The sequence below is a fragment of the Podarcis liolepis genome (assembly GCF_965112155.1).
Source record: "Podarcis liolepis genome assembly, chromosome: 16".
NCBI classification, from domain to species: Eukaryota; Metazoa; Chordata; class Lepidosauria; order Squamata; family Lacertidae; genus Podarcis; species Podarcis liolepis.
The window spans coordinates 8,897,982-8,911,870 of NC_139567.1; positions in this window are offsets into that span (position 1 = coordinate 8,897,982).

Here is a 13,889-nt window from a genome sequence, read left to right on the forward strand (position 1 = left end):
TAACAAGACATCCACAATAGACAAAAGGAGGGAGCAGAATATCATAAGAAGTGCCTCCTGGACCAGGACAATGCCCTATCAATTCCAGCATCTTGTTCTCCAAGTGGCCAACCAGATGCCCAGTTTGGATTGCTTTCAGCCAGTCTGCTTACAAAAGTTCCTTCTTGCCTAAGAAGCAGCAAGTTCTTCTTTCCCCCTGCAGCACATGGACCTACATATCAATCATGTTTACCTGTTATTTACTTTGGGCTGTTTGTCTTCTTCTTTCTGCTCTGCCTTGTGCTGCTTCCATTAGCTGCAAACTGAGGGTTTCGCTACTCCTTCCCGCTAGCCTGGTTTATTGCTCTGTGACTCCTGCAATGCGCGGCCATTTCCAGATGAAAACTCTGTCCCTGTTCAAGTTGATTGACTCCCCTACCTCAAACAGTAGGCAAGGAAACTGGGAAAGACTGCTGGATATAATGCCAGAGTTTGCCCATCTAGACTGTCTGAACTTTAACAAAGGGTCTGCAAAGTATTCCAGCACAATATACAGTACAGGAGTGTGCCACAGCACCTTAGTTTTGCCAGATAACACTAGTACAAGCAAAGAAAGGACAAGAGTTTCCAAGTATTGTGAAGGGGAAGACAGCTGTGCAGGAGAGCCAAATTTTTGTTTGCACTTTTACTGAATAATGTGCCATCAACGAGGCAGAGCAAACCACTGGCAGATCAGGAGCACATTTTTAAAAAACAAAAACCCGCAGCACCTTAATGCCAAATATTTGCCAAAATCATTACACATGGGACTGGAATGCTGTGATTGGTATCTTGACATTTAAATGTGAAATGTGTGTGTGTGTGTATTTATATATAATGTTATATCCAAAGATTCAAATGTTTATATGGGCTTCTGAGATGCCAAAGTTCCATCAACATGTTTTTAAATTACTGGATTTTTTTTTTGGGGGGGGGGTGCTTAAACGATACCCTTTCCCTGCTATTCAAAAATGTTGTTGTTGGGTTGTTGTTTTTTTCAAAATGAAATGTTACAAACGAGTTTTTAAATAAAACCCTCTATTAATTCAGTGTTTTAAATATGATTCCTAGCATAGGAACAGGAAGGGGTAATGTAAGCGAGCTGGCAATTTCCTGTTCTTTGACATTGCTAGACAGGGCTTTTAAAGTCCTGATAACCACAATTTTCATCAACAAATTGCAAAATTTGGATATTTAGGAGCTCCAAGAAGATTGAAAGGGCATTTATAAAAAATATGAAATCAGATCCCACTCTGAGACCAACTGTATGTAACATCCCAATTATTTTGCAGTGCAAGATTTTGAATCTGAAATCTCATGTCACAATTTGAATGTGAAGTTTGACATTCAGTCGATTTTTGCTGCAATCCTACGGTCACATGATTCAGAGTAAGTCTCACTGAACTTTGTGGGACAACCCAATTTCTGCACTCATGAGTCGGACCATCGAAAGTGCATCTAGTTTAGGACTGTGCATTCCGACTGGCAACCACTCTTCAGGGTTTCAGGCAGGGAACATTTCCAGCCCTTCCTGGGCTGGAGCTTGAACCTTGGCCTTTTTGCATGTGAAGCAGATACTTCTGAAGCAAAGAGTTGCTGAAAGAGCCCCTGTACTGTACAGTATTGAGTAGATTGCACCTTTCAGTGCTCTGCCCAGTTCCTATTTCCATCACCACCCAAAAGAGGGATGGATGAATCAATGATTTTCAGGGCGTGTTTCATTGCAAACAAGTTAGCTTGTTTCAATTTATATCCTGCCATTCAGGATACAAATATAAATCTTTCCAAAGTGGTTTACAAGTCAGGTCAACAGTTTTTTTTAACAACTACAGCAATATAAATAGTCAATATCTACATCTGGTAAGTAATCAAGATCCTTCCCAGAGGGCAGCTAATGGTGGATGGCTTGAGGGGGGAGGCAGTCCAGTTGCAACAGAAGCAAGCTTCTGATATTTTCCTACCTCCCACCAAGGGCAGTTGCTGGTAGTTGATCCTGCAGGGAAAGGGGCAGTCATGCTAGAGTGGTCTTCTTCATTTTTCCTCCTCCACCTTTTCTGCCCACTGTGTGGGCTTATTCATAGGAACATTCTGGCATAAGAAGCTGCCTTGCACCAAATGCAACCATTTGTCCAGGTAGCTCAGTGCTGTCTACACTGACTTGCAGCAGCTCTCCAGGATTTCAGACATGAAATATTTTGTAGACCTACCTAGAGATGCCAGGGATTGAACCAGGGACCTTCTGCATGCGATGCAAGCGCTCTGCCACTGAGCTATGGTCTTCTTCTTCTTCTTCTTTGGCGATCATTTGTAGCCGAGTAAGATTGTTTTCCATAAACATGGTCTTAACAGTGAGTCCGTAAGTGACTGTGGAGGCCAATTCTGGTTCCACACGTCCTTCCACAGTGGGACATAGGTTTCCAGGTGGGAGTGGATCATGATGAAGGTTTGCCAAACATGCCTTCCTCTTAGCACGTTTCCCTCTTTCTTCCTGAGCTCGAGAGTCTTCAAAGTCTATGACACCTTTGATAAAGGCTGTTCTCCAATTGGAGCACTCGCAGGCCAGTGTTTCCCAGTTGTTGGTGTTCATATTACATTTTTTTAGATTTGCCTTGAGAGAGTCTTTGAAATGCCTTTGTTGACCACCAGCATTATGCTTACCATTTTTAAGCTCGGAATAGAGTATTTGCTTTGGAATACGATAATCAGGCATCCAAACAACATGACCAGTCCAATGAAGTTGATATTGAAGAATCTGTTGAAGATTACAGTATTTTAATATTTTGTTGGAAGCCGCCCAGAATGGCTGGGGAAGCCCAGCCAGATGGGTGGGGTATAAATACTTTATTATTATTATTATTATTATTATTATTATTATTATTATTATTATTATTATTGCTTCAACACTGGTGATCTTTCCTTCTTCTAGTACACTGGCATTAGTTCTCCTGTCTTCCCCGGTGATGTGTAAAAATTTTCAGAGACACTTGTCTTCCATCTATCCTGCATCCATGTTATTGCTTGTTGTTTTTAAATCCCTGCAAAATAAATAATAGATTGAAATACATATTTTTGTATTTTCTTTGGGGGAAGGGAAGGAAACATGCTCCTAATATTTTCATTGAGAATACAACTTTGGGGTGTATCCAGCTAAATTCTACTCATATTAGACTCACTGAAATTAATGAACCTAAGCTAAGTCCATTAACTACAGTGGGCCTGCTCTGAAAAGGGCTAGCATGTTTAACTGTATTCTCCCTTGTGTTGAAAAGTGCTCTTATATGCTTTTTGAAGCAAGATCTTTATTGTACAAAGCCTGGTGGATTCTCACACTAATCTAGCAGGTGTGGATCACGTCTGTTCAGCATGAAATTTGCAAAAGTCCAATTGCTCAAGCAACACTATTCTGCAACCTTTTCCACTCCCTGGGATAGCCTTTTCCAACTGTCATGGCACTGTCATGATATTTTGGACTGCCCTGTGACTTCAGTCATAATATCCCACCCCCACCCCTTTATTACTGCATGAAGCACTATGCACATTGACAGTAATGATGTGGAATAGAGCTGATAAAAATGCACTAATAATTTTGAAGGTGAGATGGGTTCTGTCCCTTGCAATTAATTGTTTTAGGTGCACAGAATGCCTTTAAAACAAACAAACAAGAAGAATTGTTTTTTGGTTTAGCTTTACTTGAGCCTCTTGTGTTCTGGATTTGCAATGGAGATAACAGCTGAAGTGTGAAACAGTGCGTGATGAGTCCTCACAATCTGCTGAGTGGAGCTAGCGGAGGTGAAAACTGCAGTGCTGTTATAATTTAAGACCACTAGCAAGGCAGGTAATGATGGCAAGGCGATGGAGCAGCAAGGACCTCCAGTTCATACATGGCTGCCTTGAAAAGAAAGAAGAAGAATCCCCAAAGCCCCTAAACCGAAAGGAGATAAAATGGACAGTCTCACAACACAGTTGTTTATTCAAATTAATTTTCTGCAGACATCCCCATAGTTCCTATTGAACAGAAATATGTCTGTACAGCAGAATATACAAAGGAAAGAGATGTAGCTCAGTGGCTGAGCCTCTGTTTTGCATGTGGTAGGTCTTGGATTCAATCCCAGCATCTCCAGATATGCTTGGAAAAGACATCCGGATTGAAACCCTAGAGAGCCACTGCCAATCAGCATAGAGTATATTATGCTAGAGGGACCAATGGTCAGATTTGGTAGAAGGCAGCTTGCTTGTTCCCATGTACTAACACGTTTAGCAACACCTGTGTTTATTATAAGTCTGTTTGCCCTTCTCGGGCAGGCGGCTTTGCGGGCGGGCCCTGGGCTTCCCTGTGAAACGGTATCCTCCTATTAGAGGGTTCTGGTTGTGTGTGGGCCCTGGGACTTTCACCCATAGGGTTAATTAGTGGGGGAGTAGCTAAAAGCCCTGGCCATAGCCCTGGGATCACGCCAGGTTGTTTTAGCCAATCCCCAGAGGGTGGCGTGATCCCAGGGGCTTTAAATCCAGCAGCGTGACGCAAGTAGGGGCACTTGCGTCGTGCTGCCTGTCATCCCTCCCTAGAATTAGGTAGTGTCGCTTGGCCTTGCTTTGGTTTGGGTCGCCTGTTTTGGAACAGGGGCAGGGTAGGAATTTTTTTCCATCTGGCAAATTTGCTCTAGCCACTTGGTTTTTGCCTACCCCTTAGCTATCATCACAACTTGTAAGGTGGCGGTTAGGCTTTGGCTCAGTTGGATTGTGGGGAGGGGAGGTGCGGCCATCAACTGCCCCTCCAGGAACTGGGTATTCCATTAAAGGATTCTGGGGGTCCTGGATCTCGTCTAAAGCCCACCTGAGGGGCTAGGGTCACGCCAGGACCACAGGAACCCCGGGGTGCGCTTTGGTTGGTCCATATCAATGTTGCTCCCTTGTTTGGTTTACCCCATTGGATTACTACCCAGAGAGGTGGAGTCAGTTATAGTCGGGAGTCAATGCCTAAGCCAATACCGCTCATGTGATTGTAATTCAATAAAGTTGTGGCCAAAATTTGCCCAAAAACTTAAAACTAAAATATGTGTCTGAGTGAAGTTATTTTTGGGGGGTGGGTCTGGGGGGCCTAGAGGCACAACTGGTAAATGGCAGGCTGGATCACCTGCCTGCCGCCAAATTGGCCAAAGGTGGCAGGAATTTGAGGACGTTTCCCTGGGACCAACCTCCCAATGGCATTGCTTGGCCCCCACTCAGGGCCAGGATCTATTCAGGCCTGCTTGGCCTTTCAGCCTCTCTTTCTCTGCACATCGGATCACATCGCAGATCATCACCTACCAGGATCACATCACGGACCCTCTTCTACTTGGATTGGCAAGCTTCACCTATTTTTCTCCTTGCCTCCACTGCTGCTCCTCTCCACCTCTGTGTTTATTATAATCATATCATGCTGGGTAACTCTTCTTATTATTTATCAAGGTCCATGTTTACCCAGTCCCTCCTCAATGGTGTACACAGAAGTTTTTTAAAAGACTGCAAAGTTGTTTTTAAAACAGTGGTGGTGAACATCAGGAAGGAAGGCCAAGCATCAGCAGTTGAAACCACCTCGTATAGCAAAGCTGGGAAATTCTGAGTCTTGGAGACCCATCTCCTGCCATTTTACTTTCATATACCATCAACTCATAAAATTCCAGGGCTAGTACAATAAAACATGCAATTAGAAGGAATTCACACTTAAATGCTGCTGAATTTTCACAATGAGGGTTGGGGGGGTTGATGGTAGCAGTTGTAAACTGACGTGGAATTGTAGAGAATTGAATGGGAGATTGAAAAAATGAGAAATGGGTGTTGACTACAGCCCTGGAACTGGAGCGGAGGGGTGAAAAGGAATACATGCTCCAGGGAACAGGTTAGAAAGGCAGCAAACAGCATCCTGCCCTGAGCTTAGATTATGCGACATAGGAAAAAGAAGAGAGGAGAAATGTATGAGAGTGAGGAAGAGGAGACACTGTGTGGGGCAGCTGCTGCTGCTGCTAATGGCCCAGGAAATACTGCAGCAATGAGGAGAAGGAGGAGGCAACTGTGATGGCTTCTGCAGGCCTCTGGTGCCCATGCTTTTTCCAGCTCTAATAGCTCCACAGTCTCTAACCCTTTGCCACTACCTCCCACACTCAGGCAACTTTGGGAAAACAGTTGCACTACCGAGGGAAGAGGAGGAGCCACTGTCAGAAGCAGAGACTAAGACATGCCAGCCAAATGTTCCCAGCGAGTGATTGTGGCTCAGGCTGCCTCCCTCCATCTGAATCTCTGGTGGGTATCAGCCTCTTTCTGTTCCATGCTAACCTGGTGACTCCTGGCAAGTGAGCGAATTGTCACTCAGGCCCATCCTACTCTCACTCCTTGCTCCACCTGCCAAAGGTGGGAGAAGGCGCACAGCTGCTGCCTGCTGCTCAGCCTGGCAGCATGTGACAAGCATGCCTTCGAGCAGTTGTATAGCATGAACCTTGCCTGACATGAACCAAGCTCACTGGCATCTCATGGAACAGCCACCACTGCTCCAACCATGGCCTGTTTCTTTCCATGAGCTGCAATACTTGGAGCCAGGTGTCTCATTTGCCACTTGTTGCTTTGTGGGCTGGGGTGGCCCACAAAGGCAAGAAACACTTTTGCCTCCTATTGCAAAATTTGCAACTCTAGTACTGATTTTCTCTAATGCAAATTATGGCAATTCAGTTTTCCCTAATATTCTGCACTTTTGCATGTGATTTCCCTTAATATGTGCATTTTAAACCATGCTTTACACTCACATGTGCATTTTAGTACGCATCATCTGGCTGGAGAATCACACTGCAAAATTCTGAGAAATGCGAATTTTGAACCTTGGCTGTGTTTCAATTCCCATATTCTTTTTAAAAGTTCAAATTAGGTAAATTCACTTGAAATAGGCAGGTTTGCCTTCAAATAAGAACTGGATCAGATCTCTCTCCCATGCCCACCTCACTTTCTGCTTGCTGTTTCCCATGCACTCTGTTTTTTTTTTCATTTATTTAGTCTTTACTATCCTCCTTATTCATGCAGATTCTTTGCAGTCATGGTATAGCATGGCCCTGACTGATGACTCCTCAGTAAACATTGCCTGCTCATTGACTTTCTGACATGAAGGCTTTCTCCACTCATCTGACAGTTGACTTCTTCCTATAGCCACAAGGAGGCCATTGATCACAGCTATAAAAGTCATTACTAGAAGGTAGCCCATTCTGAACCCTGGTAGTTGTTGTTTTAATTTTTTCTTTTACAATTTGCTTTCAACAGGAAAAATTACAGGACAAAGCATATAGCCATGAGCAATATTCCAGGAGTCACAGCAAGACAAAAAAACAAACAAGCCCACATACCTTCTTTCAACTATTTGGGTTGGCAGTAGAAGATATCAAACAGAAAATTATCAGAAAGCATGCCTCCAAAACTTTATCTGCAAAAGCAGCCGGGATATATGGATTGGTAGACTTCACCACAAAAAGTGTGAATGTACACCAAGTTTCTACAAATAAACAAAACCTTTGCAAAGTCATATTTGTTTCTGAGCTTTTCTGCTAAGACCCAATCAAGCCATATGAACAGCAAAAGGCTTGAGGCTCCCCCCCCCCCCCCCGTTTTTGGCCATTTCCAGTTAAACTACAGCACGTAAACATGACAATAATCCCTTGATTGCCATTTGTGCTGTTAAAGACAGACAAAAGGGCTAAAGCTGAATAGAGATTAATATGCTGCTGAGTGAAATCAGAAGCCGTGTGAAATATTTGAGACTATTACAGTGGAATTTGGGGGCAGCCCCACCACCTATGCCAAAAGATGCCTTTCTTGCTTCACCCCATCAGCTGAGGTTTTACGTTCCTGTGGAAAAGATAAAGACATATTGCATGAGATGCCACTTAGCAGTGCAGAAGCAGGCTCAATCCGATTTCTGTATCACATGACATCCCACAGTTTATTACTGTACACCTAAATAAGTTTCCTAGTTATTCTTAATCCAGCAGTAAGTGGATACTTTTCTGCAGAATTTTTATCTTATTTTATTTTTTGCAACCGCCCCCCTCAAAAAAACCACATACCCCAAAAACAACCATTTTTTTGTTGGCATCTACACTGACTGGTCTAGGTTTTAATAAGAGTGAATTACAGGCAGCAAACATTTTAGATGAATCTGATATGTGTGCAATGGCTCAAGTGCACATTGCACTGAACCCAGAACTGACCCAAAAATGTCACAAAAAGGGGTGGGCCAAGGTGTTTGCCGGCTTTTCCAATGGTGTTTCAAATACATGTGATTTCACGTAAATGTTCAGTGCCTTGAAATGTAACCACAGTGTAAATTGGGAGTCACCTGTATTTTATCATGAGTTTCTGGTCACCTATCTCAGTAGTTTCACTGTGTGGAAAGAACTTTCAATTCCCTTTCCTTTGTTTATTTTAAATCCTGCTATGTTTTCATGGATGGCCCACTAGGAATTTGGGCACCCCCAAACGAAAGCCAAAACCCAGAGTTTGCAACTGTATGGTGATGCTTTCCTTTAGTGCCCCTTTTAATTTTTGTCTTTTAATAAAGCTTTAATAAAACTTTCTGACCCTCCCTAGACCAGTTAATCAAATCCACTATCATAAAGCTGAACCCCAGTGGCAAAACAGTTGCTAATGGCCATAGGGAGGAGGACAATTAAACTGCAACTTTATTGCTAGGAATTGACCAACATCAGGGCAGAATGGTATCCTTAGAGGAGTCTTTGACAAAATACATGCTTTGGTGAATGGATCATGTTCACACACAAGGGGACCGTTCTCTTCTCACACAAGCTTAATGTCTACCTGAAGAGATCTAGCAAGGACTAGTGGTCATGTAGCTCCTCCATCTCCCAGAACTGGCTCCATCACCAGCCCTTCCAACTGCCTGCATCCAATTTTGCCCCAGTCATGCAAAATTTACAATATTTCCCAGAATCTGACTTTTCAAAGTTGTTAGTCTGAAATTTGTATTATAGAATGTACCGTATTTTTCGCTCTATAAGATGCACCAGACCACAAGGCGCACCTAGTTTTTGGAGGAGGAAAACAAGAAAAAAATATTCTGAATCTCAGAAGCCAGAACAGCAAGAGGGATCACTGCGCAGTGAAAGCAGCAATCCCTCTTGCTGTTGTGGCTTCTGGGATAGCTGCGCAGCCTGCATTCGCTCCATAAGACGCACACACATTTCCCCTTACTTTTTAGGAGGGAAAAAGTGAGTCTTATAGAGCAAAAAATACAGTAACATGAATTATTATTTTTTGTACAAACTTCTTGAAGGCCAAGCTAGAAGTTTTCTGATTCAAGCTCCCAGCATTTTTGTTAAAAAGAAAGAGCAGGGGGTGAACAATTTGGATGGGGAGATATTGTTTAACTGTCTGCCAATTCCCCAATATACACACCTGTTCTTGTTTCTGTTAGCTATAGAGGTGAAAATATATGGGCACAGCTTTTCTGAATTGCATAGCTTTGATGGTCTTCATTCAAAGTGTTTTAGTTCATTGAACAGCACTGATGTACATTAAAGTGCAATTTTCAGGGTTTCCTCAAGCATATTCCCTATCCATATGCTATAGTATATAGTATGCATATATACTATATTCCTATGCGCAGGCACATATGTCCATTCCTATATTTCACTGCTTTCAGCAGAAGCAATTGCACATGGTTTCATTTTGAGGCTGTGGGTGTTAGTTGTTGAAACATTGCAGAAGAGATGAACCATTGTCGAGCCCCAGTTAATTTGTCTGAGCCACAAATTGCTTTTGACTGTTGTGGAAGCTGATTATAAATGTAAGTTTTCAAACCTGTGAAAATGGTTCATGGAAGAAGATTTGGCAGCTTGGCCAAGTTTCACACTAATTATCTGTATTCACATAAACTTCTTGTTCCAGTAGGAAAGGCAGCTGGCAGTGGCTTCTGAGAATCTGGAACAAGCCCATGTCCTCTGACAAAGAATGGCAGCCTCCAGCCCTCCGGGCACAACAGTTAATTAAGTCAACTCTCCATTACCACTTTTGGGGAAGAAACTGAACTAGAGTTGTAGACCTGGGTTTCTGATGCATCCTGGCAATGGCGGAGTTTATTGCTTTCTGCAGTTGAGAGCAAAATTACATATCTGAACAGTAGATCAGCGGGTCTGAAGGCAACAATAATCTTTGCAGCCTTACCTGATTTCCATTATGAACATAAGGTGGGATAAAGCTTACAGTAAGGAATATTTTATATCTGGATGGCTAACCTGTGGCTTTCCAGAAGATGTCAGATTCCATGTGCCCCAGCCAGCATGGCCAATAGTCAGTGGTTACGGGGGTTGTAGTTGGCAACGTATAGATAGCCACAGGTTAGCCAACCCTGTTTCATGAGAATAAGTTGAAAATATTTTACCATCAACATTTGGTTGCATTGCATTTATTACTGGAATTCTGGATTACTATACACATAACCTAACAAACAGATGGCTTTGGTATGTCAGGTGGCCAACTGAATACATCAAGCAGGAATTGGAATCTATATTCTGTTCCAGTCACCACAAGACCCACATTCACACTTATCGACATTTTCACAACAATCCATGCAACTCTGCAACGTCCTGCATCCAGTAAATGGGACTGAGAAACATCAGGCTTTAATTATTTTGGACATCACCCCTACTGATATTTCAGTTTCATTCAGGGTTTATTTTGAAGGCCATAAGCATCAAACTAGACCTAGTTTATGGACATGGTTTTAAAATGTACTTGGATTAATCATGGCAAAGGAATGAGGCCCTAATACGACTGATATCACAGACTGTGGAGAGTGAGGTTCCAACTGAACCCCGCCCCCCCCAACTAATGCCCTGAATTTTAAACTTCCTGACACCATATTGTTTTCAAAATTTTGACACATCAACATATCTGCTTTCAGCTTGGTAGATTCTGTATTCCCCAGCTGTGGAGAATCATATTGTCCAGGTATCAAAAGCTTTTGCCTGTCTTATCTTTTGCTTGTCAATTTACCATGTGCATAAAGCTGTTGTTGTGTTTTCTAAACTCTACAACTTTATTTTTAGTTGCTCATCTTTGCAAATTCCCCTAGGGCCATAATATACCTCTCAATCAAATCTGAGCATGCAGAAGAAAATAAGACCGTGACTTTTGTGTGAAGTAGAACATAACACCGTCTCTTTGCAATTGACTCTAAAAAACAATTATCACCTTTAAGCTGAGCTATAACATCATTTACATAATTAAAGACAGAGAGGAATAAGATTGTCATGCACATTTGCTTAATGATCCTGGTTTTTGCCGTGTTGTTGCCAGAAGACGGCATGTTATCATCATTGCTAATGTTGTGTTTTGAGTCCAGCAGTGATGAGGTACCTGAGGCCCTCCAGATGTTGTTGGACTTCCACCAAGCCCAGCCAGGTCAGGAATGATGACAATTGTAGTCAATGCCACAGCTTTACCAGATTTGGAATACAAAGATATTTAAAGATACAGCATGCAAGTACTATAGGTTTCCATTTAAACACTGGGGAATATTGATTTAAACCTGATAGGAATACATTCAGTTGGTCCAGTGAATCAAGACTTTGACAGTTTTAATGTTTGATGGAAGTTCTGATCATGTTCTTGAAAGTTACTTTAAAGTTACTGCCTTTCAGAAGACTTTATTTGTTGACTGACAGGAAGTTCACACTTGAGGTACATGATTAGAACCTTCATTACATCAAACACTTATTATCTGTCATACGTGGCCATCTGAAAACAGTTATCTCTATATTCTTTACTAGATGTCAAGACTGGAGTCAGACACAGGTGAGCAAGTAAGAAGCAGAGTTTGCCAGAGAAGTTAACTCTTTATTCAAAGAAATGGAGTACAACTCAGAAAACACTTCCCAGTAAGTCCTGCCAGGACTGACAGCCCCTGCCTTCAACCCACTTTAAGGCTCCTGTGCTGGATGTTTCCCAAGCAGTCTCAAACTACATCTGGGCATCTCTAAACTCTGTTCTGCTCTACACATCATTCTGAAGGGCCCTGCCCTGCCTCTCTCCACCTGGCTTAGGGCAGGGCCTGAGTGGCTCCATAAAGGACTGCTGCCACTGCTGCTGGGCAGAGAGGGCTCTGTTATTGTACAGTGGTACCTCAGGTTACATACGCTTCAGGTTACATACGCTTCAGGTTACAGACACTGCTAACCCATAAATATTACCTCGGGTTAAGAACTTTGCTTCAGGATGAGAACAGAAATTGTGCTCCGGCGGCGCAGCGGCAGCGGGAGGCCCCATTAGCTAAAGTGGCGCTTCACGTTAAAAACAGTTTCAGGTTAAGAACGGACCTCCAGAATGAATTAAGTACTTAACCTGAGGTACCACTGTATTTATATTGCTATATATATATGTGTGTGTGTCATTTAAAATTGTAACTGATATTAATACGGAATTCTTAGTTTTAGATTTTATGGTTTATGAGGAAATTGTTTTCCATTTGTTTGTGTACCTTTTGATGTGCTTTATTTATTGTTTATGACTTTTGTTATGTTGGTAATTATGTAAATCTTGTCATGTTGTAAGCCGCCTTGAGCACTGTTTTAACTAGGGAAAGGTGGCATACAAATAAAATGGTGATGATGATTCTGTATCTCCTAGGAGAACAAGTGGAGAGGGGAGCTTGTCCCAGCGGGAGAGGCAGGCTCCCGGTATTCTTCTGCAGCCTCTTGCTCCTCCTCCTCCGCTTCAGCCTCTCAGTTGGAACTGTTCCCTAGCACATGCTCTCCCTGTTCACTAAATCCCACTGTCCCTTCACCATCCAACAACTCCTTCCACTCGTCTCCCTCTGACTTCTCCTCAGAGTCCCACCTCCAGTCCCAGGGCTCTGAGCCTTCCTCCCCTGGGGTTTTCCTTGGGAGTTCCCTGGCTGGTGCCTCCCACAACTTCTCATTCTCCAGCCAGTCCTTGACAGTGGACCATAAATAATGACTCAAAGGAAAAATACACTGGAGATTAAAACAAAACAAAACACTGTTTTGCTTTATATATGATGGCTGACGCAAGATTGTTCATTCATTGTCCAGTTTGGACACAGTTGTTTTGTTTCGATAGAGTTGCAACGTTTATTGCTGGAGGTGAAAATTTGAGTGTATTTTGCAATACAGTAGATGCTTGGGTTGTGAATGTGATCCATGTGGGAGGCACATTCGCAACCTGCAGCGCTGCATCTGCGCATGTGCGGGTCACGATTTGGCACTTTTGCACATGTGCAAAGCGCAATTTCGTGTCTTTGCGCATGCACGAGTGCCTAAACCCAGAAGTAACCCGTTTCAGTAGTTCTGGGTTTGGCACAGTGCGCAACCCGAAAATTCACAACCTAAAGCGTCTGTAACCCGAGATATGACTGTATGTGGCAATTTATGTACCTAATTTTCACAACCAGAAAATGGTGGGGAACCGACATTACATGGTGTGTGAGGACATCAGGAGGAGCCACTGACAGAGCTAAATGTCCTACCTTGATTTCAGCAAGGCATTTGACAAGGTGCCCCATGATATTCTTGTAAAGAAGCTGGTAAAATGCGGTCTTGACTATGCTACCACTCAGTGGATTTGTAACTGGCTGACTGACCGAACCCAAAGGGTGCTCATCAATGGTTCCTCTTCATCCTGGAGAAGAGTGACTAGTGGGGTGCCACAGGATTCTGTCTTGGGCCCGGTCTTATTCAACATCTTTATCAACGACTTGGATGATGGACTCAAGGGCATCCTGATCAAATTTGCAGATGACACCAAACTGGGAAGGGTGGCTAACACCCCAGAGGACAGGATCACACTTCAAAACGACCTTGACAGATTAGAGAACTGGGCAA